The sequence below is a fragment of the Ailuropoda melanoleuca genome, chromosome 2 (assembly GCF_002007445.2).
Source record: "Ailuropoda melanoleuca isolate Jingjing chromosome 2, ASM200744v2, whole genome shotgun sequence".
Classification (NCBI taxonomy): domain Eukaryota; kingdom Metazoa; phylum Chordata; class Mammalia; order Carnivora; family Ursidae; genus Ailuropoda; species Ailuropoda melanoleuca.
Window position 1 is genome coordinate 177,804,415 of NC_048219.1, and position 25,913 is coordinate 177,830,327.

Below are 25,913 nucleotides of genomic sequence, written 5' to 3' on the forward strand. Positions count from 1 at the left end.
TTAGTAGATTAAATGAATAATTTAAATACTGTGAATTTACCATTAAATATTGTGTAAAACACCACTGATACAATATTATTGGGGGGGAGAGGAGATATCCAAACTGGGAGAAACTTCCAAAATTTCTCTTGAATGTAGTTTCTTTAGAAAAAGAATAGGCTTATTTTCAGGTTGATGGAGAAAATATGAACAGTTGTAGTGATTTTAAAAGGAACTTTTAGGGGTGCCTGGCTGGCTCAGTTAGTAGAGCATGCAACTCTTGATCTCAAGGTTGTAAGTTTGAGCCCCATGTTGAGTGTAGAGATTACTTAAAAATAAAATTAAAACAAAACAAAACAAAACAAAACCTTCTAGAAATTTTCAAAGTCCTTACAAAATAATTAAAATAAATTTCTAGAATATATGGCTGATAAAAATAATTAGAATAAAGTACAAATATAATAGCTAATATTTATTCAATTTCACAAATAGTTGAATGACTTTCTTTCTTAAGACTTGACTCAAATATGTCTTTCTTAGTTAGGGAGGCCATTTTTGACCAATACTAACAAATTTTCCTCTAGTACTTCCGACCCTTTTCCTGCTTTATTTTCCCCCTTACCTTTTTATTATTATTACATATCCTGTATGTTCCACTTTTTAATGTTTAATTAATTTCTAATTTAATTCCTCCCCCTAGATACGCTCTCCAAAAAAGCAGGAATTTTTGTCCCTTTATTTACTGCTGTATCTATATCAACTAACACAATGCTTGGCACATAGCAGACCCTCAATAAATTCTGTTGACAGAATGAATATTGCAATTGGCAACTGCAAAATATCATTTTTTAAACATACATAAAAACTACACAAAAACTGACCATGGGCTAAGACATAAAGCAAATCTCAAGAAATTTCAAAGATATCAAACATGTCACACTTTCTGACTACAGAGAAATTAAGTTAAAATTATCCACTAAACGTTGACTAGAGATGGCCTACATCATGTGTCACAAGGGAAATGCAAATTATAACAATTAATTATCGCCAACCCTTTTCCAATGGCCCAGATCCAGAGCACTGACCACACCAAAATCTGCAAGGATGTGAAGCAACAAGAATGCTCATTCACTGGTGGAGTGCAAAATGGGGCAGCCATTTTGGAAGCCTGTTTGGCAGTTCCTTACAAAACTAAACCTATTCTTAGGGTATGCTCTAGCAATCACATTTCTTGGTATTTACCCAAAAGAGGTGAAAACGTATGTCCATACAAACACCTGCACATGATGTTTCTAGCAGCTTTACCCTTAACTGCCAAAACTTAGAAGCAGCCTCTTAAGATGTCCTTCACTAGGTAAATGGATAAATAAAACTGTGGTACATCCAGACAATGGAATATTATTTCAAGCTAAAAAGAAATGAGCTACCAAGCTATCAAAGGCATGGATGGGCCATAAGTGCATATTACTACATGAAAGAAGTCAGTCTGAAAATGTTCCATACTATGTGATTCCGATTTTATGACATTCCAGAAAAGACAAAACCATGGAAAAAAGTAAAAAGATCAGTGGTTGCCAGAGTGGGAGGAGAGGGATAAATAGGTGGAGCACAGAGGATCTTTAGGGCACTGAAAATATTCCGTCGGATACCATAATGACGGCTACATGTTATTTTACATTTGTCTAAACCCACAAAATATACAACACTAAGAGTAAACCCTAATGTAAACTAAGGACTTGGGTGATTATGATGTGTCAGTGTAGGTTTATCAGTTATAACAAATGTACCACTTTGGTGAGTGATATTGGTAATGGTGGAGGCCATATATATGGAGGGGTACTGGGTATATGAAAAATCTCTCTACCTTTCTTTCAATTTTGCTATGAACCTAAAATTGTTCTTTAAAAAAAAGTCTTTTTTACATTACTTTTATGTTTTTTACATTAAAGAGAAACAACAACACAGAGATAGGAAGAAGCTGAAGCCCTTAGTGATGCAGCTGGTCCACAAAAGAACCTACAGTGAAAGAACCAAGTGAACTCTGACACCTCTTCTTTCTCCCTCTGCACTTCTTCCTCTATTTCCAGCAATCTCCAGTGACTGAACCCAAGAAGCAAATGGAAGCCAAGAAAAGCCATTGAAGTGGCCCATATAGGTCAGTCACCCAGGGCACTCAGCTGGCGGGGAAAGTGGAAAGTAATCTAGAGGGATAATGGAAGACATACAGCACAAAGTGATGTCTATAAGCAAGAAAACTAAGTACACACAGCACTTAGTGATAAATAGTTGTGAAGATTTTCTTAAGATCAGGAACAAAACAAAATGCCTGCTATCATCACTTCCTTTCAAAGTATTCTTGAGACCTTCTCCAGGACACTACAATAAGGAAATGAAAAAGTATAAAAATTGGAAAGGAAGAAAAACAATATCATCATTTATAAATCACATGACATTTCCAGTATAAAACTCAAATGATTTACGATAAGACTATTAGACTGAAAAGGAAGTTGTACATACAAGATAAGTATTTTAAAATATATCACATTTTTACATAACAAATGTATAATAACAAATATAACATACTAATAAATAAATTCAATAAGTGGAAAGATCTCTCTGGAGAAATTTATAAAACATATTAAGAGACACTGAAGTAGACCTAAATAAAATGGAGAGTTAGACCATTTTCCTGGTTAGGAAAGCTTTCTGTCCCAAAAAGTTCACTACTTCCCTTCGCACATTGTTCTAGAGATTCAAAGCAATTCTGATCAAAATCTAAGCTATTTTGGGGAAACTGTCATTCTAAAAATTTATATAGGAGACCTTAGGACCAAGGTCAAGTTAACTGAAGAAAAACAGCAAGCTGAAGAAACTGACCCTACCAGTTAAAGTCTTATTACAAAGCTATATAATTAAGACAGTATAGTATTGGTACAGAGACAAATAGACCAATGGAATAGAATAGAGTCTAGAAACAGACCCACACAGAATAATACAGTTGGCACTGCAAACGTAAAGAAAAGGCACTGCAAGAAAGAATTCTGAATAATTTAGTGTATCCATTGGGAAAAAAATGAAATTTGTCTCCTATTTCACACCACATAAAAAATCAATTTCAGATTGGTTAAAGATTTGTAAGGCAAAGTATAAAACTTTCAAATGATTACATAAGCGAATACCTTCATGACTTCAAGGTAAAAAGGGATTTCTGAAGCAAAAATCAACAACTTTAAAGAAGATTTAAAAATTAAGAACTTTTGGGGCGCCTGAGTGGCACAGCGGTTGAGTGTCTGCCTTCGGCTCAGGGCGTGATCCCGGTGTTATAGGATCGAGTCCCACATCAGGCTCCTCTGCTGTGAGCCTGCTTCTTCTTCTCCCACTCCCCCTGCTTGTGTTCCCTCTCTCGCTGGCTGTCTCTATCTCTGTCAAATAAATAAATAAAATCTTTTAAAAAAAATTAAGAACTTTTGCTCATCAAATGACACCATTAAAGGAGTGAAAAAAAATGAGCTACAAATTGACCAAGATATTTGCAATATATTTAACTGATGATGAATTTGCATCCAAATTATGTAAAGTATACTTTATGAATCAATAAGAAAAAGGCAAGCAGATCAACTGAAAAATAGTCAAAGAATTGAAAGAATGAATGAAGAAATGAAGAAGGAACCACAAAAGGTCACTGGGAAAGGGTTTGGCATCATCTAATACAGTTGGACATGTGTATGTTGTAACACAATACTTCCACTCCCACATATGTATTCAAAGTCTGTGTGTTTCAAACTGCACATTATGACACACTCAATTAAAAATAGAATTAAATAGAAATATCAGAATGCACTGCAGTTAGTAAGAGTAAGTATTATTTTGTGAAATTGTTTTCTTTACACAGCATGTACGTGTACTAACTAAATTGTGAAGAAAAATAAATTTTTGCTGTGTATCTCAGGCAAGAGTTTGAATGCCACTGTCTGCAGAAAGTCTTACCTGTATGTACTAGAAGACAAGTAGAAAAATGTTTATGACAGCACCACTGTGTTAGGTTAATACTCATTACCAGTAAGATGGATCAATAAAATGTGGTACGTTCATGTAATGCAGGACATAGGTAAAATGAACACTCTACTAAAAAATAAACATGGATGAATCTCAAACCAGAATGATGATCAAAAACAGCAAGTCCCAGCAGCTTCTATACTGTTATGATACCACTTCTATGTGATTCAAAAATAAAGGAAAGTAAATATATCGCTTAGGAGCACATACCTAGGTACTCTTACAGCAAAAGCTGGGTGGCTAAACTATTAAGAAAATGACAGGAATTATTAAGACAAAATTCAATAGTGGTAACCGGGGGTGGGGTGGGGAAGGAGGAGATGTGATCAAGGCAGAGCACAAGAGGTCTTCTCAAGCCCTAATCAAGTTTTATTTCCTAACTTGAGTGGTGAGGATGTAAGTATTAATTTGACTATGACTCTTTACTTAGTACGTATATGGTATATGCAACTATACATAGCAGCAACCGCACCTGCCACATATGTACGGTAATACATCTGTCACAATTAAAATTAGAAAATTTATAAGAAATGCCAGCAATTGTTATTTTATTTAATTCTATACCTCAGTCTGATAAAAGTTTAATATTAGAAGAAAACACAGCACTATGGCTGATGCATAGAAGGTTTACATGAATATATAAAAATCTTTCAAAACTTAACACAAAGTTAGAGATAATCAGTACTGCTTAAACAATCAAATCTTTGCTACCTTTATCGGGTCAACTCGTGTCTCTCAGAACTCAGAAATTAGACCATGCCAGGCTTACCTCAGTATTTAATTAATACCAAGCCACTAGTATCCAGGCTCACCACCCCTCTAAAATTTGTTCTAAAATTTGATACTTGGAGGAGTGCCTGGGTGGCTCAGTCGGTTAAGCGTCTACCCTTAGTCAGGTCCTGATCCCAGGGTCCTGGGATTGAGCCTCAGGTCAGGAGCCTGCTTCTCCTGCTCCCTCTGCAGCTCCCCCTGCTGGTACTCTCTTTCTGTGTCAAATATATAAATAAAATCTTAAAAAATAAAATAAAATTTGATACTTGGAGACTAAAAAAAAATCAGTTGAATGAGTAATTGTATAAACAGGAAAAAATGGAGGTGGGGTACAACCTCAATATAGGACTGCCTTTGTAAATAATTATACACAGAATCTGGAATACTCTGCAACCAGGTAGTGTGGGCTGGCATGAAAAGATGCTCCTGATATTTAGTTAAAGTAAGGTAAATTGCAAAGCAGTTTTTATGTTCTGATACCATTTGTATATAAATCTACCAACTGTTAAATAAGGAAAATAATAAGAATTAATCCATTTCCTAAATATGAAATAACACGAAAATCAAATGGTAGCAGAAGAACAGTTTTGTGATAATCATGACCAACTCACAAGGTACTTTCTGATCATTAAAGAGCTGGTACTAGTCTGTGAAGAAATAGTTGTTTGTTTTGCCAGGCTTGCAAATGCTGACCCACATATTTTTCAAAAATAGCAACAGAGACACTGCCTACCATCTTGGCATTCCTTATTGGTATCTTGCCTTCACACAGAGTGGATGCCCTTTCTACATTATTATGTTGACACGTGAATGAACTCTGATTTGATTGGTTTGCCCCAAAGTACCTCTGGTGAGTTTATAGCCCTGAGAATATCCATGAAAAAAGTTTTAACTGCCCCCTCCCCATGTGTGCTTTCAATTTAGCTCACATTGGTTATAATAATTTATTTGAATATAAAATGTAACACAGTAAAATTATTAAAGCTTTTTCTCTCCTTCCTTATGCATTCAGCTTTAGGAATCAAAAGGTAACTTGTCAGATAGAATCAAGTCTATGGATATGCAAAAGTTACAGCATAAGAAAAAATGAAAAAAATAAAATTTCTGTAAGTAAAGTATTTGATGACTAGTCTCAAAAGCCATAGGAGCCAAGATTATGCTTGGGATTAGAAGGTTGTCTATCCCTAAATCTCAGATTGCTCCCCTGTAAATAAATATAGGAGAACAGAAAGTTTAAACATTAACTCTAAATCCCAGTAGCTTGTTTCTAAATCTAAAAAAACCACATTCCAAGGACTTCTTCTGAAAAAAGTCACCCTAAAAAGGCATTCTGTTCTAATTTCAGGGCAGAGGAAAATAGGAAACATAGCCATGAACTACAGTTGCCATAAATAGCTCCACTGAGCCATTTCCTATTATTTTTCCTTGTTCTCGCCCTATTATCCAATAGTGTTTCTTCTCAGCTATTTCTTCTCTAAGGTGGGTAAATAAGCACAGCTCAGAAAATACCTGAGTATTTTCTGACTTATCTAGACTTCAAGGCTGGGGGTGGCTCATTTGGTTGAGCTTCTGACTCTTGGTTTCAGCTCAGGTTGTGATCTCAGAGTTGTGAGATCGGCCCCTGGTTGGGTTCTGGGCTCCGGCCTCAGCGTGGAGTCAGTTTGAGATTCTCTCTCTTCCTCTCCCTCTGCCCCTCTTTAAAAAAAAAAAAAAAAAAAAAAAAAAAAAAAAAAAGACTGCAAGGCTGGATGACAACATGGAGGCATCATTCTTTCATAGCCCCTTTTCGTCTGCAAGGAGTTGTAGCATAGATAATACCCATAATCTTGGTGACAATGGCTGGAATCTGTAGTAATAGATGCATTAAAGACTGAGGGGATAAGATCAGCAAACATGTCTCTTATTCAATCCCACAGGCTGGACTAGACAAGTGATACGAAGTCAAAATGTTTTGAGAATATTAAGAAATATCTGCCTCTGTCTATGAATCCACTAATAAGATATATTTCTGATTCTAATGACATCATTATTGAACTACATTTCACTGATCTGTGATAAAGATATTGTTAGGAGATCTCAAATTTTTCTAGTTTTGTATTCACGTTTATTTTGTCAGTTGCATTCATTTTTCTCTGCAATTTTCTGATAATAAAAAGAATGGGAGAGCTGGTTTGATTGGCAGTTATCCTTGGTGCAGGATTTCCTCCTGACTGTTAAGTATGCACCTCGCTCTTTACAATGCATCTCTAGGACACAGCAGTCAGAAAGCCAGAAGATAACGTTCATCATTAGTGAGCTTGCTGGAAGCTTTAGCAGGACGATACAGAGTAAAAGAGGTCATAAATATTGAACCTAACTTTTTAACTGGGAAAATTTAAAATGTAATGTAGTTTACTACACAGCTTACGTTAGGGTACTAGGTAGAAAGTAATCAAAGAGAACAATGCAAAATGGATGCGTATTTAATGTCTGCAAGTTTGTTTTAACCAAGTGAAAATTAATTGCTTTCAAACATGTTATTTATGGAAACGAGGCACAAAGAAGCCACTTTTTTTGTTGTTTTTCCACAAACTCACTTTACTATTATGTAACTTCTCTCTTTTTAATTATGTGGGAGTTCACCGAATTGTCCAAAAGAACAAGTTTCATTGTTGTATTGAGTTGAAAAGTCTGATGTTAAATATGCCCACTGGAAACATTTATCGGTACTTCAAAGTATTATACAAAATTGATATCATGTTTTTAAATCTTTGCTTCTTATATTGAACAGGTATTATATGTACTTTTTTGGATTAAAACTAGGGAAATTTGAACAGATTAAGTCAATAGTAGTATCCATAATGTAACTCAGTATTTCTCTTAATCAATTTAAAATATTTTCAAATTTTTTAGAAGGAATGTGTATATGCATGTCTATGTACATAGATATACACACATTTATACATTTTTTGCTAGTGGTGACGTTTTACCACTCTGGCCAATACAGAGTCTGAGAAATATTGCTCTGTAGCCGCCTTCTTCCTCTGAAGTTCATTTATTGTGTTTTCACACATTTTTGTGGTAGTGTGATCTTGTCTGAGCAGCAGTATTGGACCACATGTTCTTGAGAGCTCTGACAGTCACCTTCATCTCCATGTTCCCTACGATACCTAGAACACAGATTTACACTTAGAATGGTCTCCATGGATGCTAGCTGAATCTAGCTAAGCTTGCGTGTAGAATCATTGTGATGATTTTTGAAAGGAAAAACACAGCCTCACAATTTTAGTAGGATGTCCTGTGAAGGAAAACACATGGGAGGAATCTGTCCTGGTTCCTCTGTTAACCACTGAAATTAGGTTTCAAATTATACTGATGGCCATCAAAGGAGGAGCTGTCTCTAGAAGAGTGAAATGATCAATGGTGTGGAATGCTGCTGAGAACTGGTGAGAAGGATTGAAAAAAAAGCTAGAGGACAGTCACTGCTGGCATTGGACAAGGCAGTTTTGGGGTAGTGTAGGGGCAGTTGATAGATTGAAGTGAATTGAAGAGTATGTTCTAGAAAAATAGCAAATTGGATCAAACAGACTAATTTCTGTTTAGGGGTAGAGGAGGCTTAGTCTGAAGTTCTGCTTACTGATTCCAAGATATGTATGAAATTACCAGGAACTGGAAGACACCATCTTAACCAAGTAATGCAAGTTAGCATCTTTAGTAATAGGATGAACTGACTGACATCCTATGTCTCCCAATGGGATTATCTCAGAAGGACCCAGCAGAACTTCTCTAGATGTTCCGCCAACAATGCATAATCTGAATTCAGTTATGAGTAAACAATCAGACAAGCCCAAATTGAATTGGCCTATACTCTTAGAAATCCATGTCATGAAAGAAAAAGAAAGGCAGAGGCACTGCTTCAGATGTAGTGTTCCATGATTCATTGTTTGTATATAACACCCAGTGCTCCATGCAATATGTTCCTCCTTAATACCCATCACCTTTTCTTAGCATGGTTTAAAAGATTTGCAGAAAGTAACACCTACCTACCTTCCAACATTATACAAGCACCTGTAGGCCTCATACTCTAATTTACATTAGTCAATAAACCTGCTCTCATTTTCAGAAAGGTGACATTTTTATTCCTTACCCAGAGAATTAACACATGCTCTTTCCTTGGCCTAGTTAATTTCTTTCCATGACTCAGAACTTAGTTCAAATATTACTTCCTCTATGAAACCTCCTTGACTCATCAGACTACATCCTATGTACTCACTGCACCAAATACTTTTTTATTACAATTAATTATATCTTTATTTATGTGATTATCTGAGTGTCTTACTTTTAGACTCTAAGTTCCATGGAGACAAGGGTCTTTTCCTTTTGGCCCATCATTTAACCCCAGCACTTTGCTCAGTGCCTGCCATATGGTAGGTGTTCAGTAATTAATACAGGTACATATTTTTGTTGAATTCATTTTCTTATCAAACACTTGTACTGTGTTTACTACATGCCAGGCACCATCCCAAGTATTTTTTAAATGTTAGGTTATACGTTAACTCCTTTTTACAGTGCTTTCAGCATCCTGTTTTAGACTGCACTGTAATCAACGCTACTTCAAATGGATGATATAAAGCACACATTTTAAATGGACAGAATACTTTTCTGGGCCTTATAAAGGTGTACTTTTAAGAGGTTTTCTTGTGAACTCCGCACGCTATCCTTAAATGTATCACCCAATACCCAAATCATAGTGTGGACGGAAAGGACATAGCTCTGTGAATTAACGGCACTGCCTTCACCTTGATGGGGACCTGTCTGTGAAATATTCCTGTTTCGATAATATCTGATAATTCTGGGAGAAGTATGCTTCGATTATTTCACATATTTATTAAGTGAATACTTAATAGAGGAGTAAACAAAAAGACCTTCAGTAATTCTTAGGAACCCAGAGAACCTTGTGGTAAATCTTAGCACAGAGTTGGGTTCAACACAGCATCATCCAGCCTCCAGAAGGAATTTGGAAAGTATTCTAAAATTATTAACTTGAGTTTCTTGAAGAATTATAAAGTTAATCCAATATCCTCATCTTTCCTCTTAAAACAAATTCTGAAGACTCAACTTCCTGAAGATTTTCACTTCTTAAACATTATCACATACTCATTATTTCCTACTCTCAACTCTGTGCCATGTCATTTTGTTCCCTGGGGTATGCACCATGCTGGACACTGTAATTTGTCTCAACTCTCATTGTTTTTTTTTTGTTTTGTTTTAGAGAATCATATGTCTTTTCCATACTCCTCTCCAATTATTTTATAATGGTGGAATGAGGAGAAATGTGGATACTCACATAGTAATATGTTTTTACATTTGAGGCATCTCAAAGTATCATGTACAAAAGAATCATCTGGAGAGCTTGTTAAAACAAATGCCTGAGCTCCACCGACAGAGGTTATCATTCAGTAGGTGTGGAGTCAGGTCTATAAAATTGCATTTCTTTCATAGTTTGTGTGTTCTTGAAGAAATCTTTGGCTAACCCAATGCCACAATGATTATTCTATGTTTATTTGTCTTATCTTTTCTTCTAGAAGTCTGATAGCTTTAGCTCTCACTTTCAAGCTCCATTTGAAGTTGATGTGGGGTATAGTATTAAGAATAGGAGTTTATCCCGCCCCATATGCATATCCAATTGTTTCAGCACCATTAAATTACTCTAGCATATCTGTGAAAATCAATGGGACCATGTATGTGTGGGTCTCTCGCCGGATTCTCCATTTACTCCATAGTGGGTTGAATATGGTAGCTTTATAGTAAGCCTTCAAAAATCAGGTACTTTGTCCTCTAAACTTGCTCTTCTTTTTTTAGAATTCTTTTGCTTATTCTGGGTTCCTGGAACTTCCATATAGATTTTAAAATAAACTTGCCAGGATTTTGATTGGTACTGCCTTGGTTCAATGTAAGGAGAACTGCCATCCTAGCACTGGGACTTCCAATTTATGCATGGCAAATATCTCCCTTTGTTTAGGTCTTCTTTAATTCCCTAAAGTTTTGTAGCTTTTAGTATATAGTTTTTACACATTTATTCTCTACGGTCATATAGCCATTCAAGTTTTTTATTTCTTCTTAGGTTCATTTAGAAATTGCTATCTTTTCAAGGAATTTTTCATTTCAGAGAGAATTTGCCTTTATAAAAAGCTCCCAGATACTGATATGGTTCTATACGAGGATAGCACTTTGATACCATTGTACTATATCACCACAAACTGTCAGGGGCATAACAGATTTCTGTTAGGTATTTACCCTTTTATTTGCTATAATTTACAGAGAAAACCTCTCAGGATATAAATCCCAGGAAACAGAGTGACATCAAATTCTTAAATATTATCCCAAATAGACATGTAAGTCACAATAAGTTCAAGTTTTAGAATGGAAGTCATATTCAACTGTCAGTAATAATTGTGAGTGACTTTTAGCATCTATTTGTTCAACTTAAAAAATAATATAAACAGGATCACATTCTTATACTCAGAGGATCTTGTCTCAAGGTAGAAATAAAATGGCAAGCTATAACTGGGAACTATTTTTGTGGATTTGAGTAAACGTTGCCCTGTCTTTGCCTATCTCAGAATACTTAACAGCAGAGGCGAAGCAGTGATTTCTAAGAAATACCAAATTACCACAGGCTGACATATATATGAGTGAAGAATATAACAAATTAAGTCAAAAGTTAATGGATGATCAATGGCTAAATATTAGCCTAGTGGGAATCACTGATCTCTCCCTGCACGAGAGATCTGTTTTGAGTCCTTGGTAGGTTATACTTTACATTGCTCTGATTCTGCTACTATTTTAGCTATTTCCTGAGACAAACACCATAACGGTATTAGGTTTGTGGCTTGAAACAAGTAGTTAGATTGGTAACACTTAACAACCATGGCTGGCTCAATGTAAACTTGAAATAATTTCCTTGATCAGTGACAATTTAACAAGTATTAGGCAGGATCCCAGGTCAACTAATCACAAGCTGGTAACAGATCTTCTCTCGTATTTCTCTATATTCTTCCTTCTCTTGATGCTTCCTGAGTCTTTGTCAAAAAGGAGTAAGGACTGGGAACAGAAATGCAGTACAGTGTTTGAGTGGCATTTATATGGCAGGAAGTACAGAACAACTGTTGAGAGAGAGAACACTGACCTCCTCAATTAGTTTCAGAGATAAGAAATTCCTATAGAATTTAGGGATTGACAGTGAGGCAATATGTCAGATCCTGGGCATCACGACAGGCCATAAACAGGTGTGTGGTAACTAAAATTACCTTGAAAGGCTTGTATCACTTTATTTTGGTCAATTATGGACCTCAGGAAATTCAACTCCCTGTTGTAGTAGCCAATGAACAATAAACAATAAGAATAAGTGGCTAAAGGGGCAACTTATAAATTATCTCTGAAGGAACAACCGCCAGCGGCCACCAGTATATTCAGAGGTAAATATTAAGAAGAAAAATACTAGAGATACAATGTAAGATGAATGACTACAAAGCATTTTGTGCATACCTATCTCAGGATACTTACTACTTTGTTTTAGAGTCACTTGTTGACAGGTTAGTTTCCTAAGTAGACTACAAATTTCCTGAAATCTACAAACCTAATCTAATCATCTTTGTTTCTGTAGCACTTGGTGCAAGGTCTAGGGCTGTAACAGGCAGCCCATAGATGGTTAAAAATGAATGAGTGACCAAAGATGATACACACATGGCCAATAAGCATATGAAAAGATGCTCAACATCAGTAGTCATTCAGGAAACTCAAACTCAAGCCACGTTACTATCACAAAAACAGGAAACAAGGGCTGGCAAGGATGAGGAGAAACTGGAACCCTTGTGCACTGTTGGTGGGAATGGAAAGTGGTGCAGCTACAGTGGAGAATAGTGCGGTGGTTCCTCAAAAAATTAAAAAATAATTACCATATAATTCAGCAATTCCACTTCTCGGGTATATACCCAAAAGAACTGAGAGCAGAACCTCGAAGAAGTATTTGCATAACCATGTTCATAGTAGCATTATCTACAATAGCCAAGAGATGGAAGCAACCTAACTGTCTACTGGGAGATGAACAGATAAACAAAATGTGGTATATACATGTAATGGTGTATTTTTTAGCCTTAAAAAGTAAGGAAATTTTGACACGTGTTACAACATGGATGAACCTTGAGGACATTATGCTCAGTGAAATAAACCAATCACAGAGGCAAATATTTTAAGTTTCCATTCACACACAGTATCTAGAGTAGTCAAATTCATAGAAACAAAGTAAAACAGTGGTTGCCAGAGATGGGGGAGAGGGGCATGGGGAGTCATTGTTCAATGAGTATACAATTTCAGTTTTGCAAGATGAAAACGTCCTGGAGATAGTTGCACAAGAATGCTAACATGCTTAACACTACTGAACTATACATTTAAAAATGGTTAAGATGGTAAATTTGATGTTATGTAGTTTTTACTACAACAAAAAAAAATTTTAATGAATGGAAGTATGACTGTAGGGCTAAATGAATGAATGAGTAAACAATAAACATTTATAATAGTAAAGAGAAAATCTAGTTATATATGACATAAGTGATTTATGATATATTTAGGATATATCATATTTTAACTGGTTGGTTAAAAAATAATAAGTCCACAGTGCTATGCTGTAGAATATTTGCAGATATGGGTATGGTTAGATACTTGGTATTTGTTTGACTTACTAGAACATAGTATTGTGTTTGGAACTCTGTACTTTGAAGAACTGTGAAGAAAGCAAAAAATTTCCAATAAAAGAACAAAATACTCGAAGACAAGACAGAAAAAAACAGAAAACATGTAAAACGTTCTTATTTCAAGGAAGAGAAAGCCAAGAGTCTTCTGAGTCTTCACACTCAGGTTGGATTATTACAGCAGACAAATTTTAACTTCACAGTTGAAACTAACTTAAATTGCAGCAAGAGAGATTTAAGAGGATCCACAAAAGACACCAATGAACATTTTAGATTTTTCTAATAAAATTAAAGAGTAGAAATCAGAAGGTCTGACTTGGAATTTTAAGGGAAATATAACTTTGAGGCAAAAAGGAAAATTATCTAAAATATGGACAAAGGGTGGTGCCTGTTCTTGCAATGTAATAGTAAGTAATGTGTAACTGACCCACCCAAGGATTACTTCAATTTCTAGGAGAAATGTACCTTTGTTTGATTTACTGTTTTACATCAGTTAGTGCCTAGTCTCTGTGAAATTAGATGCTAATTTTCGGATTTCTGTTTATAGAGAAGATAATACAAATGGTTACAGTTTTATTGCTATGTAGCACATTAACCAGTTTAGTATTAAACTGTGCAATCTTATTTCAGCATTCTGTGTTTCATTGCTGTAAATACTCAGATTCTCAAATGCCCCCTTTAATCAGATTTATCATCCTATTGGTCCCTTTGTTATTGTGTTAAATAATTATTTAATACACACTCACTGTGGCTATATGAGTTATGTTTTTAACTTTTTAAATATTATACTTTTACCTAATGCTGCTATTTGATTTCATTAAGACGGCACCTTTGTTATTCAGACAGCAAATGAATATAACCAAAGAAAACTCTTATAGATCTATTTATCACTGAATGGAAGGAAAGTGAGAATATACAGACAAAGTTCAAAAGGAGCTCTCACTGGAGTGCCTGGGTGGCTCAGTCAGTTAAGCTTCTGACTCTAGATTTTGGTTCAGGTCATAATCTCAGGGTTGTGAGATCAAGCCCCACATCAGGCTATGCACTGGGGATGGAGCTTGCTAAGATTCTCTCTCTTCCTCTGCCCCTGCCCCGCTCTAAAAAAAAAAAAAAGAGCTCTCAATGACCAAAGTCTTGGATGATTTGTGCCTCAATTTAAATAATGAAAGTAACAGCATGTAATCCAAGTAATTAAAGTAAGAACCTAAGAATCCAGGCTGATATGAGTGAATGAATGAAGGAGTGAATGAGTGAATGAGTGAATGAATGAAGGAGAGAGAAAGGTCTTTTTTACACAATAATGTAAAAGGAATAAATGATACAGAAAATAACCTTTTAAACAACTGATTATTAATCAATAATTGATTCAGGCAAAAATCATCAATGGATGCTAAAACTAGTGGATGAAGGTTTCATGAGGAACAGGATAGTTATATAATCTCAAATTATCTCCCCACAAACTAGTTATAAATCACAAAGTGATATAAATTACAAAGATATGAGAAGAAATGTGCCCTGAGAAGGACACAATTTCCCTTCATTGATTCCTCCCCCAAAATGCATAACCTAAATCATGAGGAAATCTTAAACCAGGGATAAACTTAGGAACATTCTGCAAAAGAACTAGTGTTCTTCAAAAATATTTATGCCATTTTATGGGGGAAAAGGCACCCTTGTGTACTGTTGGTGGGAAACTGGTTCAGCCACTATGAAAAAAATTATGGAAGCTCCTCAAAAATTTAAAAATAAAACCACCGTATGATCCAGCAATCTCACTTCTGGGTATATATCCAAGGGAAATAAAAATAGGCTATCAATGAGAACAACATTATTGACAATGCGGCGTATAGAAACATACCTCGTTTGGACATTTATATATGTACCTTCCAAAGTGTCCATCAATGGATCAATGGACAAAGAAGATGTGATATGTGCATATAATGGAATATTATTCACCCATGCAAAAAAAGAAAATCCTGCCATTTGCAACAACATGAATGGACCTCCAAGGCATTATGCTAAGGGAATAAGCCAAGCAGAGACAAATACTGCATCATCTCACTTACATGTGGAATCTAAAAACAAAATAAAAACCAAAAAATAAACTCACAGAAACAGAGAAGAGACTGGTGGTTACCAGGGGTAGCAGAAAGAGGAAGAGAGGCTCATAAAAGAATACAAACTTAAAGCTATGAGATAAATAAGGTCTGTGGATCTAATGCATAATAAGGTGACAACAAATGATGACACTGTATTGTATACTTGAAATTTGCTGAGAGAGTAGAACTTAAATGTTCTCATGCACACAGGGGTGCCTGGGTGGCTCAGTCGGTTAAGCACCCGATTTTTGGGTTCGGCTCCGGTCATGGTCTCAGAGTCCTGAGATCAGGCTCAGTGCGGAGTCTGCTTGTCCCTTTCCCTCTGCTACTCCCCCCTGCCCGCTGCCACTCTCTCGCTCTCACTCACTCAGAGAATCTTTACTGTTCTCACACACACAAAAAGACTTAAAAAACCCTATTAACGTCATTTTAGACAAAGAAAGGCTGAGGTATTGTTCCTGATGAAGGAAACTAAAGAGATAAAACAACTGAACGTAATGTAATGTGGTTTCTGGATTGAATCCTGGACTAGGAGGAAAATATATAAAGAATGTTATCAAAATAGTGAAATTGCAACACTTAAAAATGTTTTGCAGATTAGATAATGATATGAGATCCATGTTGAATTTCCTGATTTTGGTCACTGTACTGTGGTTATGTAAGGTAAAGTCCTATTCTTATGACAAGCACGCTGAGGTATTTAAGGGTAAAGGAGCATGATGCCTACAAATTGCTCTCAAATGGCTCATGAAAGGGATGCCTGGGTGGCTCAGTCAGTTGAGTGTCTGACTCTTGATTTCTGCTCAGGTCATGATCTCAGGCTCGTGGGATTGAGCCCCACGACAGGCTCTGCACTCAGCATGGACTCTTCTTGTCCCTCTCCCTCTGCTCCTCCCCCCTACACACACTCTTTCTCTTCTTTCTAATAAATAAATAAAATCTTTTTTTAAAATGGCTCATGAAAATAATTATATCTCTATTTAATAAACGTCTATCTAGAGATATACATACATATATACATATGCACACACACAAATATATGTATACACATAAATTATATATATATTTACAGAGTGGGAGACCAAGTGCACTAACAAATGATAAAGTAAGTGCTGCAAATTGTAAACAAATAATGAATCTAGGTAAAGGGTATAGAGAGGTCACCATACTATTCTTGTAAATTTTTAGTGAGATTGCAATAATTTCAAAATAAATTTTTTAAAAATTTTATTTGAGAGACAGCGAGAGAAGCACAAGTGGGGAGAGGGAAAGGGAGAAGCAGACTCCCCACTGAGCAGGGAGCCTGATGTGGGGCTTGATGCCAGGACCCTGGGATGATGACCTGAGCCAAAGGCAGACGCTTAATCCAGAGCCACCAAGGTGCCCCTTCAAAACAAAATTTTGAAAAACCAAGGTTAGATATCAGTGACTAAGACATCTAAAAGAAATAGATAGTAAATAATAATTTCCCATGATATGTAGTAAAAGGTAGAAATGTAGTTTTAGGGGTGCCCGGGTGGCTCCATCGGTTAAGTGACCGACTCTCTTGACTCTGGCTCAGGTCATGATCTCAGGGTTGTGGAATCAAGCCCCACGTAGGGCTCCGCAGGGAGCCTGCTTCTCTCCTCCCTTTCCCTCTCCTTCTTCCCCTGCTTGCATACTCTCTCTCTCCCTCTCTCTAATAAATAAATAAATCTTTAAAAATATATTTTTTCTTTAAATATATATATATATTTAATATATATATATATATATAAATCTAGTGGTACCTACTAGATAATATTTGAGCACTTATATTCATGAGTATAGACAAAAGTTTAAACATTCAAATGATTAATGTTTCCATTGTATTTTGAAAATATAAGCACTTAATGAGCAATTATGCAAGAAATTTAATTTCTGGGAAAACTGAAAGGAAGGATGACCTCAGTAGGACTTTTGTGTATCAACTATTGTCACAAAGTAAGAATCATCACCACTGACAATTACAAAACATCAGAAAACTGATGGCAGTTCAAAAATTTGTAGGGAAATAAATGAACATTTTCAGATACTACATTTCCCTTAAAACATTGCAAACCTATTGATACTTGAAAATTCTGAAACAGTTATGGTCTAAGATGGCTGAGAAGAAAGCAAAATGTTCTCATTTAAAAGAACATAACAATGGACAATTTCAAAGTAAAATAAGAATCATTAAAAGAATAGGAGTTGTTATTTGTTTTTGTTTTATAAGCAGGTTAGGGAAGACGTTCATTTCTAATATGCTCTGCACACATCGGCAGGCCTGACAAGAATCCTAAATTACAAAGGGAATTTGTTAATGAATTCACCACAGCCTGAATTATTTTTGTGAGGTCTTCAAGAACTGAGAAGTTGCTAGGGAACTGAAAGAAAACAAATGTAATTGTATCTTTTAAAGAAGTGATTGAAGCAATTAACATCAAATAAGTCACAAAAAAGAGCTTGCAATGTGGTGGAAAACAATGGAAGAAAACTGTATACAAATGGATAATAGGCAACATGTCTCTATGAAGGGAAGTTCATGAGTCATAAAATAAGTTAGATTTGCAAAGGGGAGATCATCAGCTGCCCCACAACTGGGAGCTCCTTGGAAACAAGGGGATATCTACTCAACTCTGAATAAAACACTGTAGATATTTAGCAAATATATGGGTGTAAAGCAGGAAAGGAAATAAAGGAAAGGAGGGACAGAGAATGGATTAGTGGGGGAAATGGAATATATTAACTGAACATTAATGTGTTACAGTTTGACTTATACAATAAACTCAATTTAATGCCTCACGAATGTCTACAAATTTTATTCAACCTGAAAATATTATAAAAAGCATAATGGTGACTAACAACAATTAAAGTATGATATTGAATAAATTTGTTCTGTACTGTAATGTTCAATAAACCAGGGAAGTTCAGAGAAAAGAGATGCTATTTTGTCTCATTGTTCTGTTTCAAACAGAAAATTCAAACTACTAGAAAACATAATTCAATTAGTGGTTTTGAAGGTGATGACAGAACGGGTTATTTACCCTCTCTGATCAATTACAAAAAGTATGTTATTTTATTCAGTACAAGTACAAAATTCCTTGTCAAGAATTTTACAAAAGCTGTAGCTAATAATCCCCACGACATCTTTAGGACTAAGGAATACGAACAGGTGAACTGGTACAAGAAGTACAAGCTAGGAGAGTTTAATATTCAAGTTGACTTCCCCAAACAAGTAAGTTCCCCATAAAATGGAAGGATGCAAATAATTTACCTTTACCCTTCCTGAGTGTTTAAAGAAATACATTTAAGTCTAAAAGGAAAAAATGCCAACATTCTGAATTTAATTAGAGCTCATTTCTGGCATAATCTTCAAATAATTTTTATAAAGTCTTCACATCTATGAGATGCATTATATCCCTCACTCATCTCTGGTAAAAACTTATCTAAGGTACTGATAGCTTATTTTACACTTGCTACTGAAGTATCTAGGGGGGAAATGTGCCTTTTAAGGTGTCTGCATGGCACCAAGTATACTCTGGAAAAAAATAAAGCATTATGATTCTTAAATCCCAACGGTAAATAATCAAGATGTCAAGACTATGCCACATGCTGCTAGTAAAACACCCTACAAATCTATTAATGGCCTGACTGAAGATAATCAAAATAATCAGACCAACTTATTCCACAGCCCGTGTAGGATTATTTTGGATAGAAAGACAAAATAAGTAGCATGAAAACTGAAAAAACATTTCTACTGTTGCCCCACTATTCTTTTCTAGCAAAACATTTTTAAAAATTCATTTGTTTATAGAATTTTAGAGCAAAGCATCTTTCAGTTGCTACTTAAAATACAAAAGAATTTTGATGGGAGTCCTATTTCCATCTAGAGGAGACCCCCAAAATATCCTTCCAACTGGAACATTGACAATTTACAGTAAGTCTTCCTGACTTTGCACTCCCTCATCTAGATTTCTTAAATTTATTGTCAAGTTCATGCTTCTTGATTGGTTCTGTCATTGAAAACTCTGACAGATGAATAGAGAAAGCAGACAGGAAATGGGAAGAGGAAACTGGAGACAGGAAGTGAATACTTATATCATTGTTCTTTGGCTCCTGCCAAAGATCTGAGACATCTTTCTCTCGTTGACAAGGATGAAGGACCTCAGCAGGCAGATGGCTGGCTGTTACACCTGCATCTGGGTGTAGTTAGAAATTACTGAATAATTCAGTAATGGCTCGCTGCAAGGCTTAAAACTCTCTGCTTTTCAACCTCAACTGACAAGGCAATGACTTTAAATCTACGGGCAGTCAGTCCTTATAAAAAAGGAGAGAGACTGATTGAAATCAAAAGGAAAATTTTGCTGAGATACCAAAATACATTTCTCCCTGTCAGCTCACTAATCAAACCTGAAGGGACTCTCTCCTCCCTGCAATTTTGCATCTTTTAGCGTAGCCTTCCTTCTTCTAGTTTGAAAACAGTGTTCCTTAGGTTTTCATTTACATTAATTCTAGGAAGGGAATTGGCTGCCTCCCTATGATATTGACGGTTTCTTTGTCTAATTGGGTGGGTCAAGGCACTAATTTGATTCATAGCTGTGGCACATTTTTATAGACTTTGGTGAACTTTAATTGCTTATAAATATTGTTATAAGACCACAAGCCTTCAGCAGAATCCTGTTCAGCCCCATATGCTTTCAAACTTGACAATATGTTGCCCATTTCCTAAGAATCCTTCCTTCCAAATGGCCCTGAGGGTAAAAAAGAAAGGAATAACACATATGGCTCACATAGCAAAGTCCATTAAGATTTTTGCTGTTGACAGCACCTAGTGAATTATTGTCAGGAAAAAATATTGTCAATAAGCCCTTTCTTTCATAATAGCAAAATTGAAATACGAAGAGCACAGCTCAATGCCCTGTAGTCTTATTACATCAAAGTTAGATGATATTTAAATGATGTTCATGACTCCACAGCCAGCCCTACAGTAAGTGTAAACGGAAACTCAGGCAGGGCAGCAGCTTGGAGTGGTTAAGGCTCAAGGTGACCTCCTGAACTGTGTGATAAAAGACCGAACTGGCCTCAGGCAGAAGCCAGTCACAGCTCGGTGACCAGCCTACCTCTCCAGGAGTCTGTCCTGCACTGCCAGTGCTTTTGAATGGAGAACTGTCATTCTCCTTTGCACTCCTCCAGCGCCATCCCCAGGATGCAGGGAAGGGGGGTGTCAGGCCTCTGGGGTCTGGCTGAAACTGTGAAGAATAGTCAGAGCGGGGGAGAAAACCACACTTTTGCTGACCGACTAGTGCACGGGCTCTGGAAGTCTCTCATCACCACCACCCCAAACAGGCATTCAGATCCCCCCAGCAACGACCATGATTGTTGTGAAAATGCAAAGGTCCCCCTCGTCCCACTCCCTGTGGTTCCTCCCACCAAAGCCATCCTGGAATCTATAAAGGCCAACACCAGGTCAGATCAATGAGATTCTGATTCCTTCTGGGTGCTCAGGCCACTACTCTTAACATAAAGTCAGTTCTGTTCGAGAGTCAAGCATAGATTCTCTGGTCACAAAGGCATGAACTCAAACACTACCTCTGCCACTTGAGACTGCTGGCTGCATACCCAATTGAATTTTATTAAAAGCTAGGGACACATGTCCATTTAAAATTGTACTTTTAAAATGAGTTCTTTTGATACATGTTTTGTAACTAAATGCTGACATTTGAACAACTTGATAGCAAAAGGTTTGACTCCTCATATGTTCAAGTAATTTTTTTTTTTTTGGTGCTTGGTACCTGTAAATATTACCTTTTAATTTTTGTAATGGCTCTGGTTACTGTGTGGGATGAACAGGAGGACCATTATGAGGCTGCTGCAGTCATCCAGGAGAGAGACCCCTGTGTCTGAGATGAGTCTGNGGAGGGGGGAAGGGAAAAAACGGTTTTTTCCAGGGTTCAAAACCTTTTTTTTTTTTTTTTTTTTTGCTGAAGCTAGCAAGACTTGATGGAACAGAAGTGAGGACGATAACAAGGCATCCTAAAAGAGCCCTCTAAAGGAAGGAATAGCGCTGAGGCCCACATCGCAGCAGACAGCAACCTCAGCAGCCGGAGGGCTTGTTAAAAGCAGAGCAACTCTGAAAAAGCAAGCAGCAGGAAAGCCCCTGCCAGGAGAATGTATGCACTTGTGCTTGGGGCTTCCTGGAAAGATGGAGGGGTAGCAGGGTGGAATAGGAGGGCCTGGTGTTTTTTACAGTAAGTGGAATGGGGGCTCAATTCATATCAATTGGACCCAGTAGTGTGCTGGAGCTGGTGCATACTGGCTCACAGGGGATTGTTAAATACTTAGGAATTTTACGAGTCCCACTGGTAGCTTGAAATTGCCCACAGTTGGGAATATTCACACCACAGAAATTGGCAAATAGTACAACTTCCCCCTCTTCCCCACCAATGCTGGTTGTGAAATACTTGCCACCACAACACTGAATGGACTCCACAAGGCCGGAAGCCCTGAGAATGCTGGCACATTACTTAAGTTCCACAAGCAACTGACCTTGTCTCTGCCCCGCCCCCCCCACCGTGACGCAGAGAATGCTTCTGATACTCCAAAATTTAGGTTTCGGAAAATTCTTTGAAATGTAATATATTTGTCCTTCCAACCTAACTTCCTAATTCCTAGCTATGTTTTTCCAAAGCTAATACGAAAATCATCTTTTATTTGGGGGCACGTACTGCATAGGAAATCTTTTGCATCACAGGGAAAAAGCTGGTCCAGAATTTAAACCATTGCAAAGAACTAAACTATAAAAAAAATACACTCAGTCTCTTGAGTAATCAAGAGTTGCCTTTTTGATTTATTCTTCTGATATTTTGTAATAGTTATGTGACCCGATCCTATTCTGATTGAATCATTATCAATAGCAGTATATCACTGATAATATAAAAATGAATATAATTAAGTGCTTTATCCTTATTTCATCAAACCTATATTTCTGTTGGCAACAAAGAACTATGATCTTGGGGCACCTGGGTGGCTCAGTCAGTTAAGCATCTTCCTTCAACTCAGGTCATAATCCCGGGGTCCTGGGATTGAGCCTCACGTCAGCTGTGAGCCTGCTTTTCCCTCTCCCCCACCCCACCCCCTGCTCATCTTCTCTCTCTCTCAAATAAANAAATAAAAACTTAAAAAAAAAAAAAAAAAGAACTGTGATCTTACAGAGAAGCAGAGAGAAGAAAATTAAATCAAGAATAACTCCTAGAGACAATCACTGTTTACAATTATAGAACAGTGGTCAGCAAACTACCATACCCCATGGCCTGGCAAACTAACCGAGGGGCTGAATTCAGCTATGCCCATTTATGTACATATTGTGGATGACTGTTTTTGCCACAACACCCAAGCTGAGTAGTTACAACAGAAACCATGTGGCCCACAGAACCTAAAATATTTACTATCTGGCCTTTACATAAAAACTAACTGACCTCCAGTGTTTCTCTCTACAGATAGAATCTGCAGTAAAAAAAGAATTCTACCATACATATTGCTTAATCACCTGCTTTCTTCTCCCACTTATACTATGTACTGGATGTCGTGCCATGTCCTCAAATGTTATATTGTGCTATTTTTTACAGTTGTGTAGTGTTCCATCATATTGATAAAACAAAATTTATTTAGGTTGTTTCTAATTGTCTTCTTAGGTAATAAATATTCTTTGGTCTAACCCTTTCTTCTTACCTTTATTTTTTTTTAAAGATTTTATTTACTTATTTGAGAGAGGCAGCAGAGGGAGGAGCAGAGGAAGAGGGTGATAATCTCCATTAGACTCCACACTGAGCACAGAGCCCAACTTGGGACTGGATCCCAGGACCCTGAGATCATCACTTGAGCTGAAATCACGAGCCAGACACTTAACCAACTGAGCCACCCAAGAGCCCCTTCTTATCTCTGTCTTCTTAGGGCAGATTTCTAATTGCAGAATTGCTGGTTCAAAACTGGACAGTCTAAAGTTTTAAGATTTGGTAAATACTGCAAACCTGCCGGATGAAGAGGTTTTCCCGATTCATATCAAATCCACCTTGCTAGGAATTTTAAGTGCAAAAGACTGCATATCTTCTGGGTGAAAATTTCCCAAAGGTTCTTTCAGAATGTTAGAAATAAATATTCTTTAACATATGTCTTTATAAAATACCCTTATGAGAGAAAGGCAGATAAAATTGATATTCTTCTTTTAGGTATGTTATGCTTCAAATTTTAGTCACAGACACACATTTGAAAAGTATATGCTTTGTGGAAATCTGTAATACTGGCTATGTCAAGAGGTAGTCATAGTAACTTTTAAAGCCTCAGTTCTTGCACCTGTACAATAGGACAGTACAAGCTCCTCCAATCTGAGAGATTATTGAACTAATCGAAATAGTCAACACATGCATAAGAAGTAATAACAGAGTATAGAATATAGAATTCTGTGAAATAGAGTTATTATCAGAAGTAAGATGTGGTAGTTTAAATTATTTCAACAAGTTTCTATTTACTGCATTTTATTCTTAGATAGTAAAATTCAATCCATACTAATATTTTCTTTTTAAAAAATAAATGTGCAACTAATGGGGGTAGGGGAACACTAGGAATGACATAAATTCCCTCTCCTGTGTTTTCCTTTAGAGGAAAATTTCCATGCTGCAAGGCTACTTGATAATTTTTCCGGGTAGGAAAATGCAGGAGGATTACAGGATGTGGATGAAGTTCAATGGGCATCTGTAGCCTCTCCTTCCCGTGTCCCTTTCTTTCTTCAGGAGGACACAACACTTGCTTGATTGTCCTGCTAACTCTTCACCCACTCCTTTTCTGTCTCCTTTGTTGGGTCTTCCTCTCATCCTCTTAACATTGGGGTACCCAGAAATAGGTCCTTGGTGCTTTATTTCCCCCAATAGTATCCAGCCACATGCCTGTAACACTGATAATCTTATACCTCGTGCAGGTCTGACTTCTCCCCTGAAGAAGTCCAGATTCCCATATCGTGCCACCTGATCAACACTTCATGTTTAATTACACCTGAAAGCTAGTAATTCCAATTCCAATCTGAATTCCTGATCTGTCCCCTCAGCCCCCCAGCATACGCCATTCACAGCTTTTATTCACCCTCTCAGTTGATGGTACCTCCATCTGTCCAGTTGCTTGGGCGAAAAACTTGGAGCCATTCTTACCTCTTCTCTATCTATCGCATCCTACTTTCAGTCATCAGGAAATTGGGTTGGCAGACCACCTCTCACCCCTCCAGCCCCATTGCCTTGCTCTATTTGCCCTGTATTGATGTAGTTATCACTTATTTGTTTTGTTTTTTACACATAGCTCTCCCCCCCCATCACAGACGTAGTCTATTCTCCAGCCAGAGTGGTCCTGTTTAAAATATTTGCTCTGATTCTAGCTTTCCACTCCATGGCCACCGATTTCACTCAATCAATATCCAAGTCCTTACACAAAGTCTTCCCATGAGCTACTCCACAGCACACTTCAATTGCCTCCCTCTGTGTGTTCCCCTCCATTCACTCCACACCAACCATGCCAGTCCCCTTTTCTGTAACCCTCAACAAGCCAGGTACTCTCTGGCCTGAAGGCTTGTTTCTCACCAGTTCTGTCTGCCTTCTTCCAGCTATTCAGAGGACTAGCTCCCTCACCTCCTCCTCAGGAAGTCCCTACTTAAAACTTCAAGCCCAACCCTGATTCTCCATGGTCCTTACTCTGCTCTGTTGATAATTTTTTCTATAGCATGTAGCACCTTCTAACATATGATGCAATTTAGTTATTTATTATGTATTTATGATGGGTCCTCCCCTCTCTAGAATGTAAGCTCCATATGGAAGGGATCTTTGCTTTGTTCAATAGAGTAAATAATTAATAGCTACCTACTTACTAGATAATCCTGAGACTATCAAAATAACAGTTAAAATAACAGTTAAAACAAAGATTTAGGGGGGAAATGTAGAACAAAATAAGGAAATTGACTTAAATAACACTAATTTTTTAAAAAGACTCCATGCTATAGATTAATTAAACGTCAAAAAGAAATGTATTCAAAACAAGTAAAGAAAGGAATGGATCAGTAAGTAGGTAAGACTTCTGACTAGAAATGAGAAAACCTCCAGAGAGGTCTTCACTCTGCCACTTGTTAAGAAGGGGCAACCAAGGTCATGAACAGTCCACCGCACGGACTATTTCAGGGGCATCAGTTTCCTGATCCATAAATGGGAAGAGCCATATATTAATTTCTTATCTCAATAAATTA